This window comes from Octopus bimaculoides, chromosome 8 (assembly GCF_046866305.1).
Source record: "Octopus bimaculoides isolate indiv1 chromosome 8, ASM4686630v1, whole genome shotgun sequence".
NCBI classification, from domain to species: Eukaryota; Metazoa; Mollusca; class Cephalopoda; order Octopoda; family Octopodidae; genus Octopus; species Octopus bimaculoides.
This window is the reverse complement of record NC_142935.1, coordinates 39,464,213-39,479,247: the sequence shown is the minus strand read 5'-3', so window position 1 is coordinate 39,479,247 and position 15,035 is coordinate 39,464,213.

The following is a 15,035-nucleotide window of genomic DNA, read 5'->3' as shown; positions in this document are numbered from 1 at the left end:
TCAAAGCTGACTTGAAGCAAAATAACAAGATATAAACAACATACAGAGGAAAAGCCTCTACATGAGTACTCCATCTGCAAGAAACAGCAGTCAAATATCCCTCACTTCATACTCTATCATCTTAAGGGATGTATACATTGGAAATATAATCTTAGTTGTTCAAAAAGATGGATGGTATCTTTTTGATCATAGATCCGTTTGATCAAGACTAAATTCAATATAAATAACAAGAACAACAATATACAAATCACACTCCTACCATCACTATAACAACAACTACACATTGCTTGTGAATTACGTTAATTCATATTTTCATTCTATAAGGTGACGAGCTGGAGAATTGTTAGCACACCAGGCAAAATGCTTGGCGGCATTTCGTCCGTCTTTACATTTTGAGTTCAAACTTCGCTGAGGTTGACTTTGCCTTTCATCCTTTCAGGGTTGATTAAAATAAGAACCAGTTGAGCACTGTGGTGGATGTAATCGACTATCCCTTGCCTCTGAAATTGTTGGCCTTGTGCCAAAATTTGAAATCAATATTTGCATTCTGTGGAGAAAAGCTAATGTTACAAGGAGATGAAGGATAGAGAGATGCTTGCTACATCCACTACATCTAAAGACAAAGTTCTAATGATTGAGCTTCTTCACAGTCAAAATAGCCTCCAGATGCTCTAAAATGGATCATGTGTTCTCTTGGTCGAAAAACTTTCACCAGCTTTTGGGAGCCCACTATTCCCTATAAGAAAGGCAGTTCTTGACTGTTCTAGATCTTTGGCACGTACCACTGACCACAAGCAACTCGTCTCCAGCAACGGTGTTCTGACACCAGCCAGTTTCTGCTTTCATCTTCTCCAGACACCTATCTACATCATTGCTGTATGAACACTACACAACCAACAGACCAACTGCTACACACCACCAAACAGTATGTCAACTTTGTCTACAGATCAACAGTCATGTCTAACCACAAAGTCTCTCACACATCTTTGTTGTAACCTGTTATGTTATTTTATTTCATGTATGACAATCATTGTATTTTATAATGGAGAATAAATCGTCACTTACCACTTCCTTTCATCTCAGGTCGTATATCACATTCACACACTAACTCATTCACCATCTTCCTTATACTTTCCTTTCTTATGATAGTAGAGTCAGATTTGGCTGCTATTATGTTACGGGAGAATCCTGAATATCCCCACTTGACTGAGGGTGGACTAACCGATTTCAATTAATAAGGACTGAGTGAACAGTCAAGGACGTCACTGAGTGTTAGTTCAACCATGTTGGTTGACCATGTTAGCTTGACATGTTGGCTTAACAGTCAGTAGTTGAACAGTGAATATTGACTATTGGGATCTAGTTCAAAACGGGGGCACCAGTTTTCATTTATGTTTTATGTAGTGTTTTTGGTACCGAAAGACTTTCAAACTTCGTATACTTATCTATTTTGTGTTATAGAACAGAAAAAATTTTTTGTATTCGAAGTTATTTCATGTAAAAAATTGTCTTATTTCGATAATTTCAACCAATCACTGACAAGTATTCAGCTGTTTACAGTTACTCCTTTGGCAGTTTAAGCGGTATAAAGCGTATTTAATCTCCATTACTTCTGACATTTTGCAGAGAGGCAACACAAGTGTGTTCGTTTTCCTTCGTTTTATTTTTAATATAATTTCGTTAACATCTGCCTGAACTGTATGTGTACAACATTTGCCCTAACCCTAACCCTTCCCTCAAAAATCAGGCCTTGTGCCTATAATAGAAAGGTTTATTAGCTACTGCCAATATGCTTCAGCCATTTTTTGACAAGGAAATAATAATTTTATCACCGCCAGAATCGTTTGTTTATGTAGTCAGCACTTAATGTATATGATTGGTTGAAATTACAGAAATACGACAACTTTAACATGAAATAAGTTGCAATATAATAATTTTTCTTAAGAAGACTAAGAGAAAAAGATGTTTTATATGACACATTCTACCAGTGTCTCAAGTTTCAAAGTGTTTCGTTAAGAAAATACTGGCGCCCCCGTTTTGAACTAGATCCGAGTATTGTACCTACGTTCGAGTAGTACGGAATATGTTCTTCGTTAACATATATTTCTGTGAAAGGTTATTCTTAGATAACCACAACCAACTATTTATTTGTGTAATATCATTTTACTGTGTAATTTGGTGTGATTGTTTAGGGAACAATTTGCACTTAAAAACTAACCATTCAGAACAATGGTTACAATCTGGTCTTTATAGCTAAGTGTTCTCTGATACGTCCAAAAACAACAACTATAAATCAAAGGGGGAGAGAATAATTTGCTTTCTTTTATGTTGTCAATTCGTTCTGCTACAAAGGTACAACTGGAAAATGCGATCCTTCTAAACCAGGAAACAGACAGGTTGGTCACAATTGGAATACTTCACATCATGGGTCTGCTTCCTCAGAGTTGACCTTGAATGGAACAACGATACTTCTTTCCAATATTGGAACAAGGGAGACAATTTTTGCAGGGACTGGGAAGTTGTTTACACTGATCTCAGTACTCAGCTGGTACCTATTTTATCAACCCCAAAATGATAAAAGACACAAAGTCTACTTCGGTGGCATTTAAACTCAGAATGTAAAGAGCCAGAAGTGCCATTAACCATTTTGTCTGATGCACGAACAAATCAGCCAGTTTGCCATGATAACAACAACAACAGCAACACATGGTTTTAACCTTATTTCTCAGTCTAATGAATAAAAATTACTATGTAACCATTAGTTCCACAGTTAATAATATATTCTCTGGTGTTTTTTCATTCTCCTAATAGATTCATTAACAGTTCTCTTAACATCTTCCATTAATCGGTATCAGTGATCTAATTATAATGTTAGTAGAAGCAGCATTTGAACCTGCACTCATACATTATATTTTAGTGGGTTTTATTTCCAAAGATGAAGGCAACGAGCTGGCAGAATCATAAGTATATAGGACAAAACGTTTAGCAGCATTTTGTCTGTCTTTACATTCTGAGACCAAATTCTGCCAGGGCTGACTTTGCCTTTCATTCTTTTGGGGTTGATAAAATAAGAATCAGTTGAGCACTGGGATCTGTGGAGGTGTGTGTAGCTTAGTGGTTAGGGTATTGGACTCATGATCGTAAGATTGTGGTTTCAGTTCCTGAACCGGGTGACGAGTTTTGTTCTTGAACAAAACAACACTTCATTTCACGTTGCTCCAGTCAACTCAGCTGCCAAAAATGACTAATCCTGTGACTGACCAGCATCCCATCCAGGTGGGGAACTTATAAGCCATGGGAACCAGGAAATCAGCCCTTATGAGTCGCCATGACTCAACAAGGTAACTAACTTCACTGGGATTGATGTAATCAATTTAACCCCACTCCAAATTTGCTGGCCTTGTGCCAAAATTTGAAACCATTATTCTCAAAGATGAGAGCAGTGAGCTGGAAGAATCATTAGCATGCCAGACAAACTGCTTAGTGACATTTCTTATGGCTTTACATTCTGAGTTCAAATTCCACCAGGTCATTTTTGCCTTTCATCCTTTCAGGGCTGAGAAAATAAGTACCAGTCAACTACTAGGGTTGATGTAATTGACTAGCCCTCCCTCCACAAAATTTATGGCCTTGTGCCTATAGTAATAATGATTATTCCCAAATATGAATGATAGATTTATCCATTACCTGGTTTTTTAACAGCACCACTTAGCAGCCTTTGGACATAGTCCACTCCGTTAACAAATATTTGAAGCAGGCCTCCAATCTGAATATTACTTACTCATCTGCCCCTTCACTCATCTATTACTGAGGTTTTCACTAAACCATTATATAAAAGAAAAATCCAAGTGATTTTTAGCACCACTGCTTGGTCCTTTGGTGATTTCAGCAGAGTCCATTCTACTGCAAAATTTCAAACCCAGACTAAAATGTATCACAAATGAAAGAACTACAAATGTCACTGATCTCATTGACTACTAATCCTTTCTACTATAGACACAAGGTCTGAAATTGATGGGGAGGAGACTAGTCGATTACATCGACCCCAGTGTTTTATTGGTACTTAATTTATCGACCTCAAAAGGACGAAAGGCAAAGTCAACCTCAGCGGAATTTGAACTCAGAACATAAGGACAGATGAAATACTGCTAAACATTTCACCTGGCATGCTAACGGTTCTGCCAACTCACCACTTTGACCTCATTGACTAATAATAACAACTGGTGAGGGTTGCTTACTACAAGGAACAATAGATGGGACAGGTTCAACTTTAAAAGAACAACACAACAGTGATATGTTATTGTTATGCAAATTATAGTAGCAGTGCATATAAGCTGATCAAAGCTATTTAACCCTTTAGTATTCAGATTACTTTATCAAATGTAATGTTTCTGTTATTCACATTGTTTTAAATTAATTACACTGGCCACTAAATTCTAACTGCTGACCTAAGGGGTCACTGAGTTTTGAAATGGCAATAGTTTTTAAATATCATGTTGAGTTTTTTTTCTGCGGGCTGGCCCGTATTGGGCCCCACCTGTAGCTTTATGTTTCAGAAATTTCTCAAAGTGTTTTTCATAGTGTACATTAGCAGTAAGAGACTCAGAGTCAGTTGAGCATTCAGTGATAAGTATAATTACACATTATCTTATAGCTTTCAGATTTCGATGATGTGGCTGTTTATTTTTCAGAATAACATAGTAGAGTACGTGTTAGAGACCAGATCTGTCCTGTTTGAATATAAAACAGGAAGAATATTTGAGCCAGTTGGAGGAGGAGGGGGGAGGGGGAGGCGACGACGACAACATCGCCACCAGTTGCTACAAACTTTCAAACTAGCCTACTGCAAGAATTCTGTTGCAATCTTAGATACAGAAAGCAGAATAAAAAAGAAAACAAAAATTCAAAAGAAATCGTAGAACTCTAAATATTATTTCAGAGTTGTACTTGTCAAACAAGTAACTTGATCTAAGATCATGTTGAGAAACTAGTTTAAGTTGCAGTGGAATAGTGTCAGTGATCAAGATACAGTTTGGCAACAAAAATTTCTAAAATAAATCTAAAGTAAATTTAATATCCTGGTTAAAATGGCTCTTTTATGATGTGGAATCTTTTAGATAGTATTATACTGTTTAATTTACCATTTCAAATATGCTTTTTTATGAATTTCATAAAATGCATTGTATAGTTCCACCAGATCTTGTTTAATTTAGCTTTAAAATTAATAAAAATCACTGTCGTTTATATTTTTTTTTGTTCGCATTTTCTTTAATCAATAGTAAGTATTAATTTACATTTCTTCCTTTTCTCAATGCATGTTGCAATATTTCGGTTTTTTGATACATGTTGCAGTATTTCGGCTCTTTAATGTATGTTACAATATTTCATCTCTTTGGTGGTTAAAAAAAAAAACACATGGACTATTATAACTAATGCAGCTTTATCAATGTTGATCTCGTTTTCTTGGAAATTTACAGATTTTACATACACAAATGAAGCAGGTAAGAACAAATATGCAAGGCTTTTCTCAAGTTTTAAATGCGACATTGTTTTTGCTATATCTACATTCCACACACATAAATACATAAAATAGAACACACACACACACGTACACCCATTAGCTTCCTCTTCCACTTCAACACATCAAACGGAACAAGCATGCATACACGTACACAGGAGTTGACAAGGCAACATGTGCTTTCAAATCCTATTTTCTGATTGCATAAAAATTTTTCACAGAAATTGACAAAGATAATGACAACTCTGAGACTGAATACAAGTGAATGTCAAAAAGGTTTTGTTATGTTTGAAGACATGGATCCAATTGCTCGATGCTTTCCCAAGCTTATGGGGGGGGGGAGCTTGACATGAAGCTTTTGCTCCTTATAACGTAATCCTTGATGCAAAGAAGAAGCAGACAGTTCCATGCATGCCTGACCAGTTTTTTAAATGCATCGAATGACAATGAGAACTCTCAGAGTCAGCTGATGATGTTGATGTCAACGATCCTCAGCCATCTACATATACAACGTAAATACCACCAAATCTTACATATTGGTAAATTTAAAATACTTTATTTATTTCTTACTTTATTACAAAATAATAATTATTTGCTTTTAAGCTTAAAATAGTTTTTTATTAACTGTCTCTTATTAAAAATGCATTCATGAATAAAGTACAGTACTGGGGAATGGCTATTAGCGATGTATATATGTGTGTGTGTGTGTGTGTGTATTGAATAGAGTATAAAAGGGATAAGTTATCCTGGCAGATACAATACTGTCTCACAAATTGGTATAGATGCTGGCTATCCACAATGGTCCATTAAATAGTACTCAAGCTTAAAAGAGATACAGGTATGCTTCACTCTTTAGCTAGTTCTGTGTTCCTATTCAGAAATGCAAATGTTCCATAGAGTATATAATCGATAATGAAGAGGAGAGTAGAGATTTATTCACATTCTTTTATTCTTTTACTTGTTTCGGTCATTTGGCTGTGGCCATGCTGGAGCACCGCCTTTAGTCGAAACAAATCGACCCCAGGACTTATTCTTTGTAAGCCTACAACTTATTCTAGCGGCCTCTTTTGCTAAACCACTAAGTTACGGGAACGTAAACACACCAGCATCAGTTGTCAAGTGATGTTGGTGAGGACAAACAGAGACACACAAACACATGCATATATATATATATATATATATATATATATATATATATACGATGGACTTCTTTCAGTTTCCCTCTACCAAATCGACTCACAAGGCTTTGGTCGGCCCAAGGCTATAATAGAAGATACTTGCCCAAGGTGCCACACAGTGGGACTGAACCTGGAACCATGTTAAAGGACCCATTACACTCTCAGAGCGGTTGGTGTCAGGAAGGGTATCCAGCTGTAGAAACTATGCCAAATCAGATTGGAATCTGGCACAGCCCTGGTCAAACTGTCCATCAAATTGATGATGATGGTATATCATCATCAATATTTAACATCCGTTGTCTATGCTGGTATGGGTTGGATGGTTTGACCAGAACTGGCAAACTGCAGAAGACTCCAGTCTGTTTTGGCATGGTTTCTACGACTGGATGCTCTAACACCAACCACTTCACAGAGCATGCTAAGTGCTTTTTATGAGGCATCGCATGGGCACTTTTTATGCGGCACCACATAGGTACTTTTAACACAGCACTACACAAGAGCTTTTTATGTGGCACTGCACAGGCGTTATTATGTGACACCACTACAAGTGCTTTATACCACCAGAAGGCCTTGTCTTAACACTTCTGCTGCAGAGTACAGCAAGATACCAGGCATCTTGGTCCTTTGTCATCTTCAGTGAAAGATTCAGCACCCTGGGGTCATTCTCTCTCTCTCTCTCTCTCTATATATATATATATATATATATTTGCGGTCCATGGGAAGAGCCGTTTTAACGATGCGTCCTGCCCAACTCTTCGAAATGCCGGTGTTAAAACGGGGGTAGCTGATGAAGGAAAATGTTCTCTATGTGGCTTGTGTGTTTTCTGTACTCTGGTTATTATTATTTCTTGTTTACGTTTTGTTTGCAATGTCCTGTACCCAGATATGCACCTATATATACAGGTAGACGTAGGTATGCACACACCTGTACGTATATATGCATATACTCATTTATTATTTGTTTTTATATGTATATATAGATATATATCTTATAACTTGAAATGGTAGGACAGGCTATTATTTGATAAAATGAGAAGGGTGCAAGGGTGTTAGTGTAAGGGAAATCAGATAGCATAGGGAGAATGACTGATATCAGGGAAGGGGAGAACAGAGTTGTGTAAGTGACAAATATGAAGGAGCAGTGGGCCGTAAAAGTTAATACAGCTGTCGTTCAGGGATATACACGCATGAATACATACTTTCATAAATACATAGATACATGCATACATACTTACACACACACACACACAGAGATGCACATACACATAAGTAACTTTTAAAATGACGAGGAAAGGAAAGAATGATGGGTGTGAGAAATATGTAGCTTTAAAGATAGAGGGAATAAGTTGATAACAATTGTTCACAGGTGGCATTTCTGCTGTCCAATGGAATGAAACGCACACACACACACACGTCTACTATACACTATTTTAAACTCGTGATTACCTGTGTGTACGTTTGTAAATGTGTGTGTGTGTGTGTGTATGTGTGTGTCACGTCCTATAACCGTCTGTCTCTCTACTTCTCTGTTGCTGCCACATACTGTGAAATTTTAAAAAATTAAATCAAAAGTTTCAAATTTGGTACATTGAAATAATTTACCACGGCATGGCTACAGTCCAATGATTGAAACAAGTAAAACGTAAAAGACACTGTCAACAAGCAAATCACATTTCAAAAATAACTGAACAAGCAATAATCCCTTCGTATTGCAGGTCGTCTACAACACTGTGTGACCTTTCTCACGCACTAAATTATTTCCGTAAGCTAACACCAACTGATTATACTAAATTTGTTCTTCCCCAACCGCTGGAGATTCATCCACTACAGTTAGTGCCAGTGTCCACTGTAATTGACAAAGAAGTGTATAGAAGTTTGACATGATTACCCAAATATAGCATATTTCAAAACAAGATTTTAGGATTTAACACTTCATAATTTAAATATTAAAATGAATTTTTGTAATAAAAGCGAAGAGAAAAATCACACATCAATTACTAGGTTATCTCCCTTACACTTATACAAATTTTATAAGATAAACTAGTCGATGAAGACGTTTTAATGTTCTTCGTTTCAGTTATATAATTCGAGAGATATTCAATCAGTGCAACAATGCCTTTTGATATTATCAAACGCGTTAAACACGCATGACAAAATGCTTAGCGGCATTTCGGGGTCGATAATGTAATTTACAAGTAGAACACTGAAGTCGATGTAATCGACTTACTCCTCCCTTGAAATTGCTCGCTTTGTGCCAAAATTTGAAACCGATATTATCAAACGGGTTAGGGCAGTGAGCTGACAGAATCGTTAAACAAATCGGACGAAATTCTTAGCTGCATTTCGTCCGCCGCTACGTTCTGAGTTCAGTTGCTGCCGATGTCGACTTTGCCTTTCATTTTTAAGGAGTTGATGAAATAAGTACCAGTTGGGCACTGGAGGGAAAATCAATTATGACTTTTCCTCCTCTCAAAAGCACTAGTCTTCTACCAAAATTAAAAACAATATTATCAAAGCATTCCAGTTATGACAATCCCATCTTTTTGTAACTAGAACAATTCTTACCCAATGTGTGTGTTCGTTAGAAAATAATGCGATATGTTGTAAGGACTAGACTACGTTATCAAAAGTTAGCCCGGTATAAGTACAGGGAAGATTGGCTGCTATTTTTAGAAGATCGAGTGACCGCATATAGTTACTGCCTTGTTAGACCAGTGCTCAGTTTTTTGTCAAAAATGGAAGCAAACTTTCCTGCCGCCTTTGAATTTTTTTCAGTTGAAACCATCCTTAACGTTTAAGTTAAGGTGAGATTTTTACACCAATCCGATATTTCTAGATACTTTCATTGTTTATCTTTCACTTGTATCAGTCATTAGACTGCGGCCATGCTGGGGCACCGCCTCGAAGAATTTTTGTTGAACGAATCGATCGCAGTATTTTTTTTTAAACCTAGTACTTACTCTACCGGAGATGGGGTTCGGGGACAAACTCAGACACCGATACACACACATATGAAGTGCTTCTCTTAATTTCCAGCTACTGAATCCACTCAAATCTTTGGTCGACCGGAGGCTATAGCAGAAGACATTTCACCCAAATTGCCACGCTGTGGGACTGAACGCAGATGGAAAGCAAACTTGTTACTACACAGCTATGTTAGCTATTTTTTTTCCGGGAAAGCTTTATTTGAACAAAAGATAACATATGTAATTATATATATATATATATATATATATATATATATATATTCTTTCCATCCTGCATGTGTAGTGGCTGCAGATGTCTATAAATCAAGGTTTAAAAAATAAATAAATAAATTTTCGAGTTCCGCTTTTCCGTATTTTCAGGATTGAGACTGTGTCTTATCTTCCTTGTAAGGCTGCATGAAGGTCGTAAGGTCGTGAGCTCAATACCTGGCAGCGCATTGCGTTCTTGAGCGAGACACTTTATTTCATGTTGCTCCAGTCCACTCAGCTGGCAAAAATGAGTAGTATCTGTATTTCAAAGGGTCGGCTTGCCACACTGAATCTCCATGAGAACTCTGTGAAGGGTACATGTATCTGTGGAGAGCTTGGAGTGCCTCTTGCACGTTAATTTCACAAGCAGGCTGTTCCGTTGATGAAATAAGCACCAGTTGGAAAAATCAGCATGAAATAAAGTGTCTTGCTCAAGAACGCAATGCCCCGCCAGGTATTGAGCTCACGACCTTACGATCGCGAGCCGAATACATTAACCACCCAACCACACGCCTTCATGCAGCCTTACAAGGAAGATAAGACACAGTCTCAATTCTGGAAATACGGAAAAGCGGAACTCTAAAATTCTTTTTTTTTTTTTTTAAACCTTGATTTATAGACATCTGCAGCCACTACTACACATGCAGGATGGAAAGAATATATATATATATAATTACATATGTTATCTTTTGTTCAAATAAAGCTTTCCCGGAAAAAAGAAATAGCTAACATGGCTGTTGTGGTAACAAGCTTGCTTTCCAACTGCGCTCAGTCCCACAGCGTGGCGCTTTCGCCGTTGTAACCGACGGATTTCCAGTCAAGGCTGCGTATGCTAAAATCAGCTTCATCGCTTCTTCCAAATCACGACTACGTGGTCCTACCAGGTAGAAAAAAGCACTCTCCGATAACAAGACGGAATGGTTATAGCTGGAACACCTTTATCAAATCTCACCAACGACCTTTACTTTTAACCGAAGTTATGTCCCTTATTAAGTTACCTCCCATAAATTCGTTTTTATAGTTTTCTTTTCAGTTTTGTTTTTTACACCTAAGAAAATCACAGTTTGCAACTTCTATCAGTCAGTGTAAAATAACCAGCAAGAGCTTAAAATAGTTATGACTGTTACATAGATTACTGACGGCCATAGAAAATAGTTTTCAACATGATTTATTATAATATATTTATATAACTCTTGGAAATGATAATCCGATTAATGTTAATGTTTACTGTTCTGTAAGACAGTGCTTCTCAAACTATTTGATGTGGCTTACCGGCAGTTTTTTCTTCTTTCCAATGTGCCAGGGACCGGTAATATTTCTTAATAGTACTAATTTATACTGGAAACAATATATATAATGAATATAATAAAGGTTGACAATTTTAAAAATCTTATATTCATTTTGTAAACAAATAATACAATATTACATAAACAATAATGTTTCTTTTCTTTTTCTGGAAACTCGCCGCGTACCAGCAGCTGATGGCTCGCGGGCCACCACCTTGAGTAGCTCTGCTGTAAGAGATATTTACATCTTGTCCATTCAATTGAATACCAACCGTGGAACCGAACCGTCTACACAGTCAGTGACGCTTCATTCAAACTTGATCAGGCCACCTAGATACAGAGTGAAGATTACATGTAACTGCTGTATAAATAACGATGAGTGCTACGTGCGTCAACGATGTCGTTTGACATGCTAAAAATAGCAACCAAAATTTGCTCAATCACAATCCTACCATCCTTTTAACAAGGAAGACACTTTAAATAATTGAGTCCTAGATACTTCACATCTAACTCGCCTGCTAAAATACTTTTCTGAAACCGAAAACCCACCATTAAAGCATCCAATTTATTCTTAATTTACAATGTTACCTTCGTTTCCGACCCAATAACTGACGTTTTGAGCTTCATTTTAAAATTCCAAACAGGCGCTATTGAGGCCTAATTTTCTGACGAGACTAAATACGTCGAGATAACACAATACATCACTTGTTTCAATCGTTATACCGTGGCCATGCTGGGGCACCGCCTCGAACAAATCGATCCCAGTATTTATTTGAGCGGTTATTAAAGACGGCGAGCTGGAAGGGTTGTTAGCATGTCGGGGGAAAAAAATGGTTAGTGGCATTTCTTCCTACTCTTTACATTCAATTCAAATTCTGCCGAGGTCGACTTTGCCTTTCATCCTATCAGAGTCAATAGAATAAGTAACAGTTGAGTACTGCTGTCCTATGTAATCGACTTACCTTTCCCTTAAAATTCCGAACCTTGAGTCAAAATTCAAAAATAATAATAATTATTATTATTATTATTGCAGAGCTCTCAGCAATCCAATGGTGCGACGAGGTACACCTTCGGAACCGCTGCCTTGGGGTATAACTTGCAGAGATCTAGCTGATATTTCTGAGTGACTACGTAGAGGGCTCTTCATTGACTCATTGCATGGTGTGTATTTGTCCCTGTCTTTGGTCATAAATTTCCACCACCAACTGCGCTGCTAATTTTCAGATATAATTTTTATTTTATCCTATCTTACGAAGGCGGCAAGCTGGCTGAGTCGTTAGCGGTATTTCGCCCGTCGCTACGTTCTGAGTTCAAATTCTGCCGGGGTAGACTCTGCCTTTCATCCTTTCAGGGTCGATTAAATAAGTATCAGTTACGCACTGGGGGTCGATATAATCGACTTAATCCCTTCCTCCAAATTTGAGGCCCTGTGTTTTGCAGTAGAAAAGATTTTATCCTTTCTTTTTAATGCTATTTTTTAGTGACTGGGAGAAGGAACAGCAGCCATGATATATCAGAAAGATATGAGCAAGGAGAGTATTTTAGAGGCCCAACGTTCTGAAGGGGAATGGATTAGTATAGTGGGTAGTGCAGAGCCTTAGCAGTAGGACACAAGAAAGATGAGAAGAGGAAAGACTAGTCAGTTGAGAGCACCTGAGTGACAATAAAATGAGACCAGTCAGTCCCGAGGAAGAGAAGCTATTGTAATACCAGTAGAAAAGGCGAAGAGAGGAGAGCCTGTGGTCCAGAGGCTGAAATATGTTAGAGTAGCTATGTTAATCAGTCTAAAGGCATTTCTCTGGATGATGCACTTATAGGATGTCTCTGTGCGCAACAGAAGTAGGACAGAAACAGGTGTAGGAGTAATACATTTTTTGCAGGGCTTTCTGCTTTGTAGAGTGTCAGTATTTGTGGGATGATCTTTTGGCCTTGAAGAGAAGAGTCAGTCTTTGGAATACCACTGTAAATATTTTGAAGATGTGCCTAACATTTACAGTGACCGTGAGGGCTCTAGTTGAGTGCTACTTATGATCAAGGGGGATGTAGTGTGATGATGTCTTGATTTGAGTGGTGTTTGAGCTTCTTTGTTTTTGAAAGAGACAAATTTGGTATATTACCCCATCTGGGGCTTCTTTCGAGTACTCCGTTCATAGAATCAGCGCAGGTTCAGCATGTGGTGTGTAGGTTTGGCGTGGATAAAAAAAAGTTAGGAAAATTTATGGGGAAATGAAGGGTTGTATCCTCTGTATAAGAGACGGCGTTGTTGAACGTGACGGCAAGTAGATCGTTGATATACAGAAGAGGACAAAATTAACGGAATGTAAGATAAAAAAAAACAAAAAAACTACATGCTAATTAACCTGGGGTGAGCCCTCACCAAGCAAACCTGTGATTAATAGCAAGCTATGATTATTCTTTTACTTGTTTCAGTCATTTGACTGCTGGAGCACCGCCTTGAAGGGGTTTAGTCAAACAAATCGACCCCGGTACTTATTTTCTAAGTCTAGTACTTATTCTATTGGTCTCTTTTGCCGAACCGACAAGTTACAGGGACGTAAACACACAGATACACGTATGTATGTATATGATGGGCTTCTTTCAGTTTCCGTCTACCAAATCCGTTCATAAGGATTTGGTCAGCCCGAGGTTATAGATGATACTTGCCCAAGGTGCCATGCAGTGGGACCGAACCCGGAAATCATGGTTGGGAAGCACGCTTCTTAACACACAGCTATACCTTTTTTCTTTTCTTTTCTTGCTAGCCAGTGCAATCTAAGACCTCATTATCAAATTCGTCCTTTTTAAGGCAGTAAGACGTAATTTCAAAGGTATTTAGCTACTAGTAATTCTTGTACATCGAGTGATCACGTTGTGATTAATACGAAAAGAATCAGTCCGTGCAGCAAGTCCAAGGGAGATAACTGCGAGTTCAACTACAGTCTATGAACATAGCTTCAGAGTATCAGCGAAATTAAGATAAATGGGAAAAATATTAAAGTTGTAACAGGTAGAGAGGGATGTTGGATACTGAGAAGTTAGTTTGTCGGCCACGTGATTCCAGGTTCAGCCCCACACTAGGTAAGTCATCCCCTCGTGTCCAGTGTTTTGTTAGTGGAAATGTGTAGACAGAAATAGCGTCAGAGCAGACTTGCTTGTCTTCGTGGACGCGAAGTAGCTTTACTCTAGTTTTGTTACGCCCAATTTCTGCGGGTTTTTTTTTCCTCATAGTTAAATGTTTTTCTAGCATACTTACTTGAGTGCGCATCCCGCTATTATTTCTTTCAGGCAAAAAAAAAAAAAAAAACAAAGATTTTTTTTTAAAGTAATTTTCTACAGATAAGCTAGCATAGCTGTGTGGTAAGAAGCTTGCTTTCCAACCACATGGTTCCAGGTTCAGACCTACTGCGTAACACCTTAGACACGTAAGTATTTTCCTCTATAGCTTCCGGCTAACCAAAGCCTTGTGACTAGATATGGTACACGGAAACTGAAGGAAGTCAGTTGTGTATCTATCTATCTATATATAGTGCGTGTGTCCGACACCGTTTGACAACCGGTGTTGGTTTGTTTACGCCCCCGTAACTTAGCAGTTCGGCAAGAGACCGATATAATAAATAAACTTAAATATAAAATAAGTACTGGGGTCGATTTGTTCAACTGTGTATACGTACGTGTCCTTTACACAAATCTATAAAGAGATTTTATTTCAGACAATTCTAGGACATCATGTCTTAACAAATTATATACATTTAGCAGGAAAGTGTCTTGAGCAAGTGTCTTCTACAACAGCCTCAGGCTGACCAAAGCCTTGAGTGGA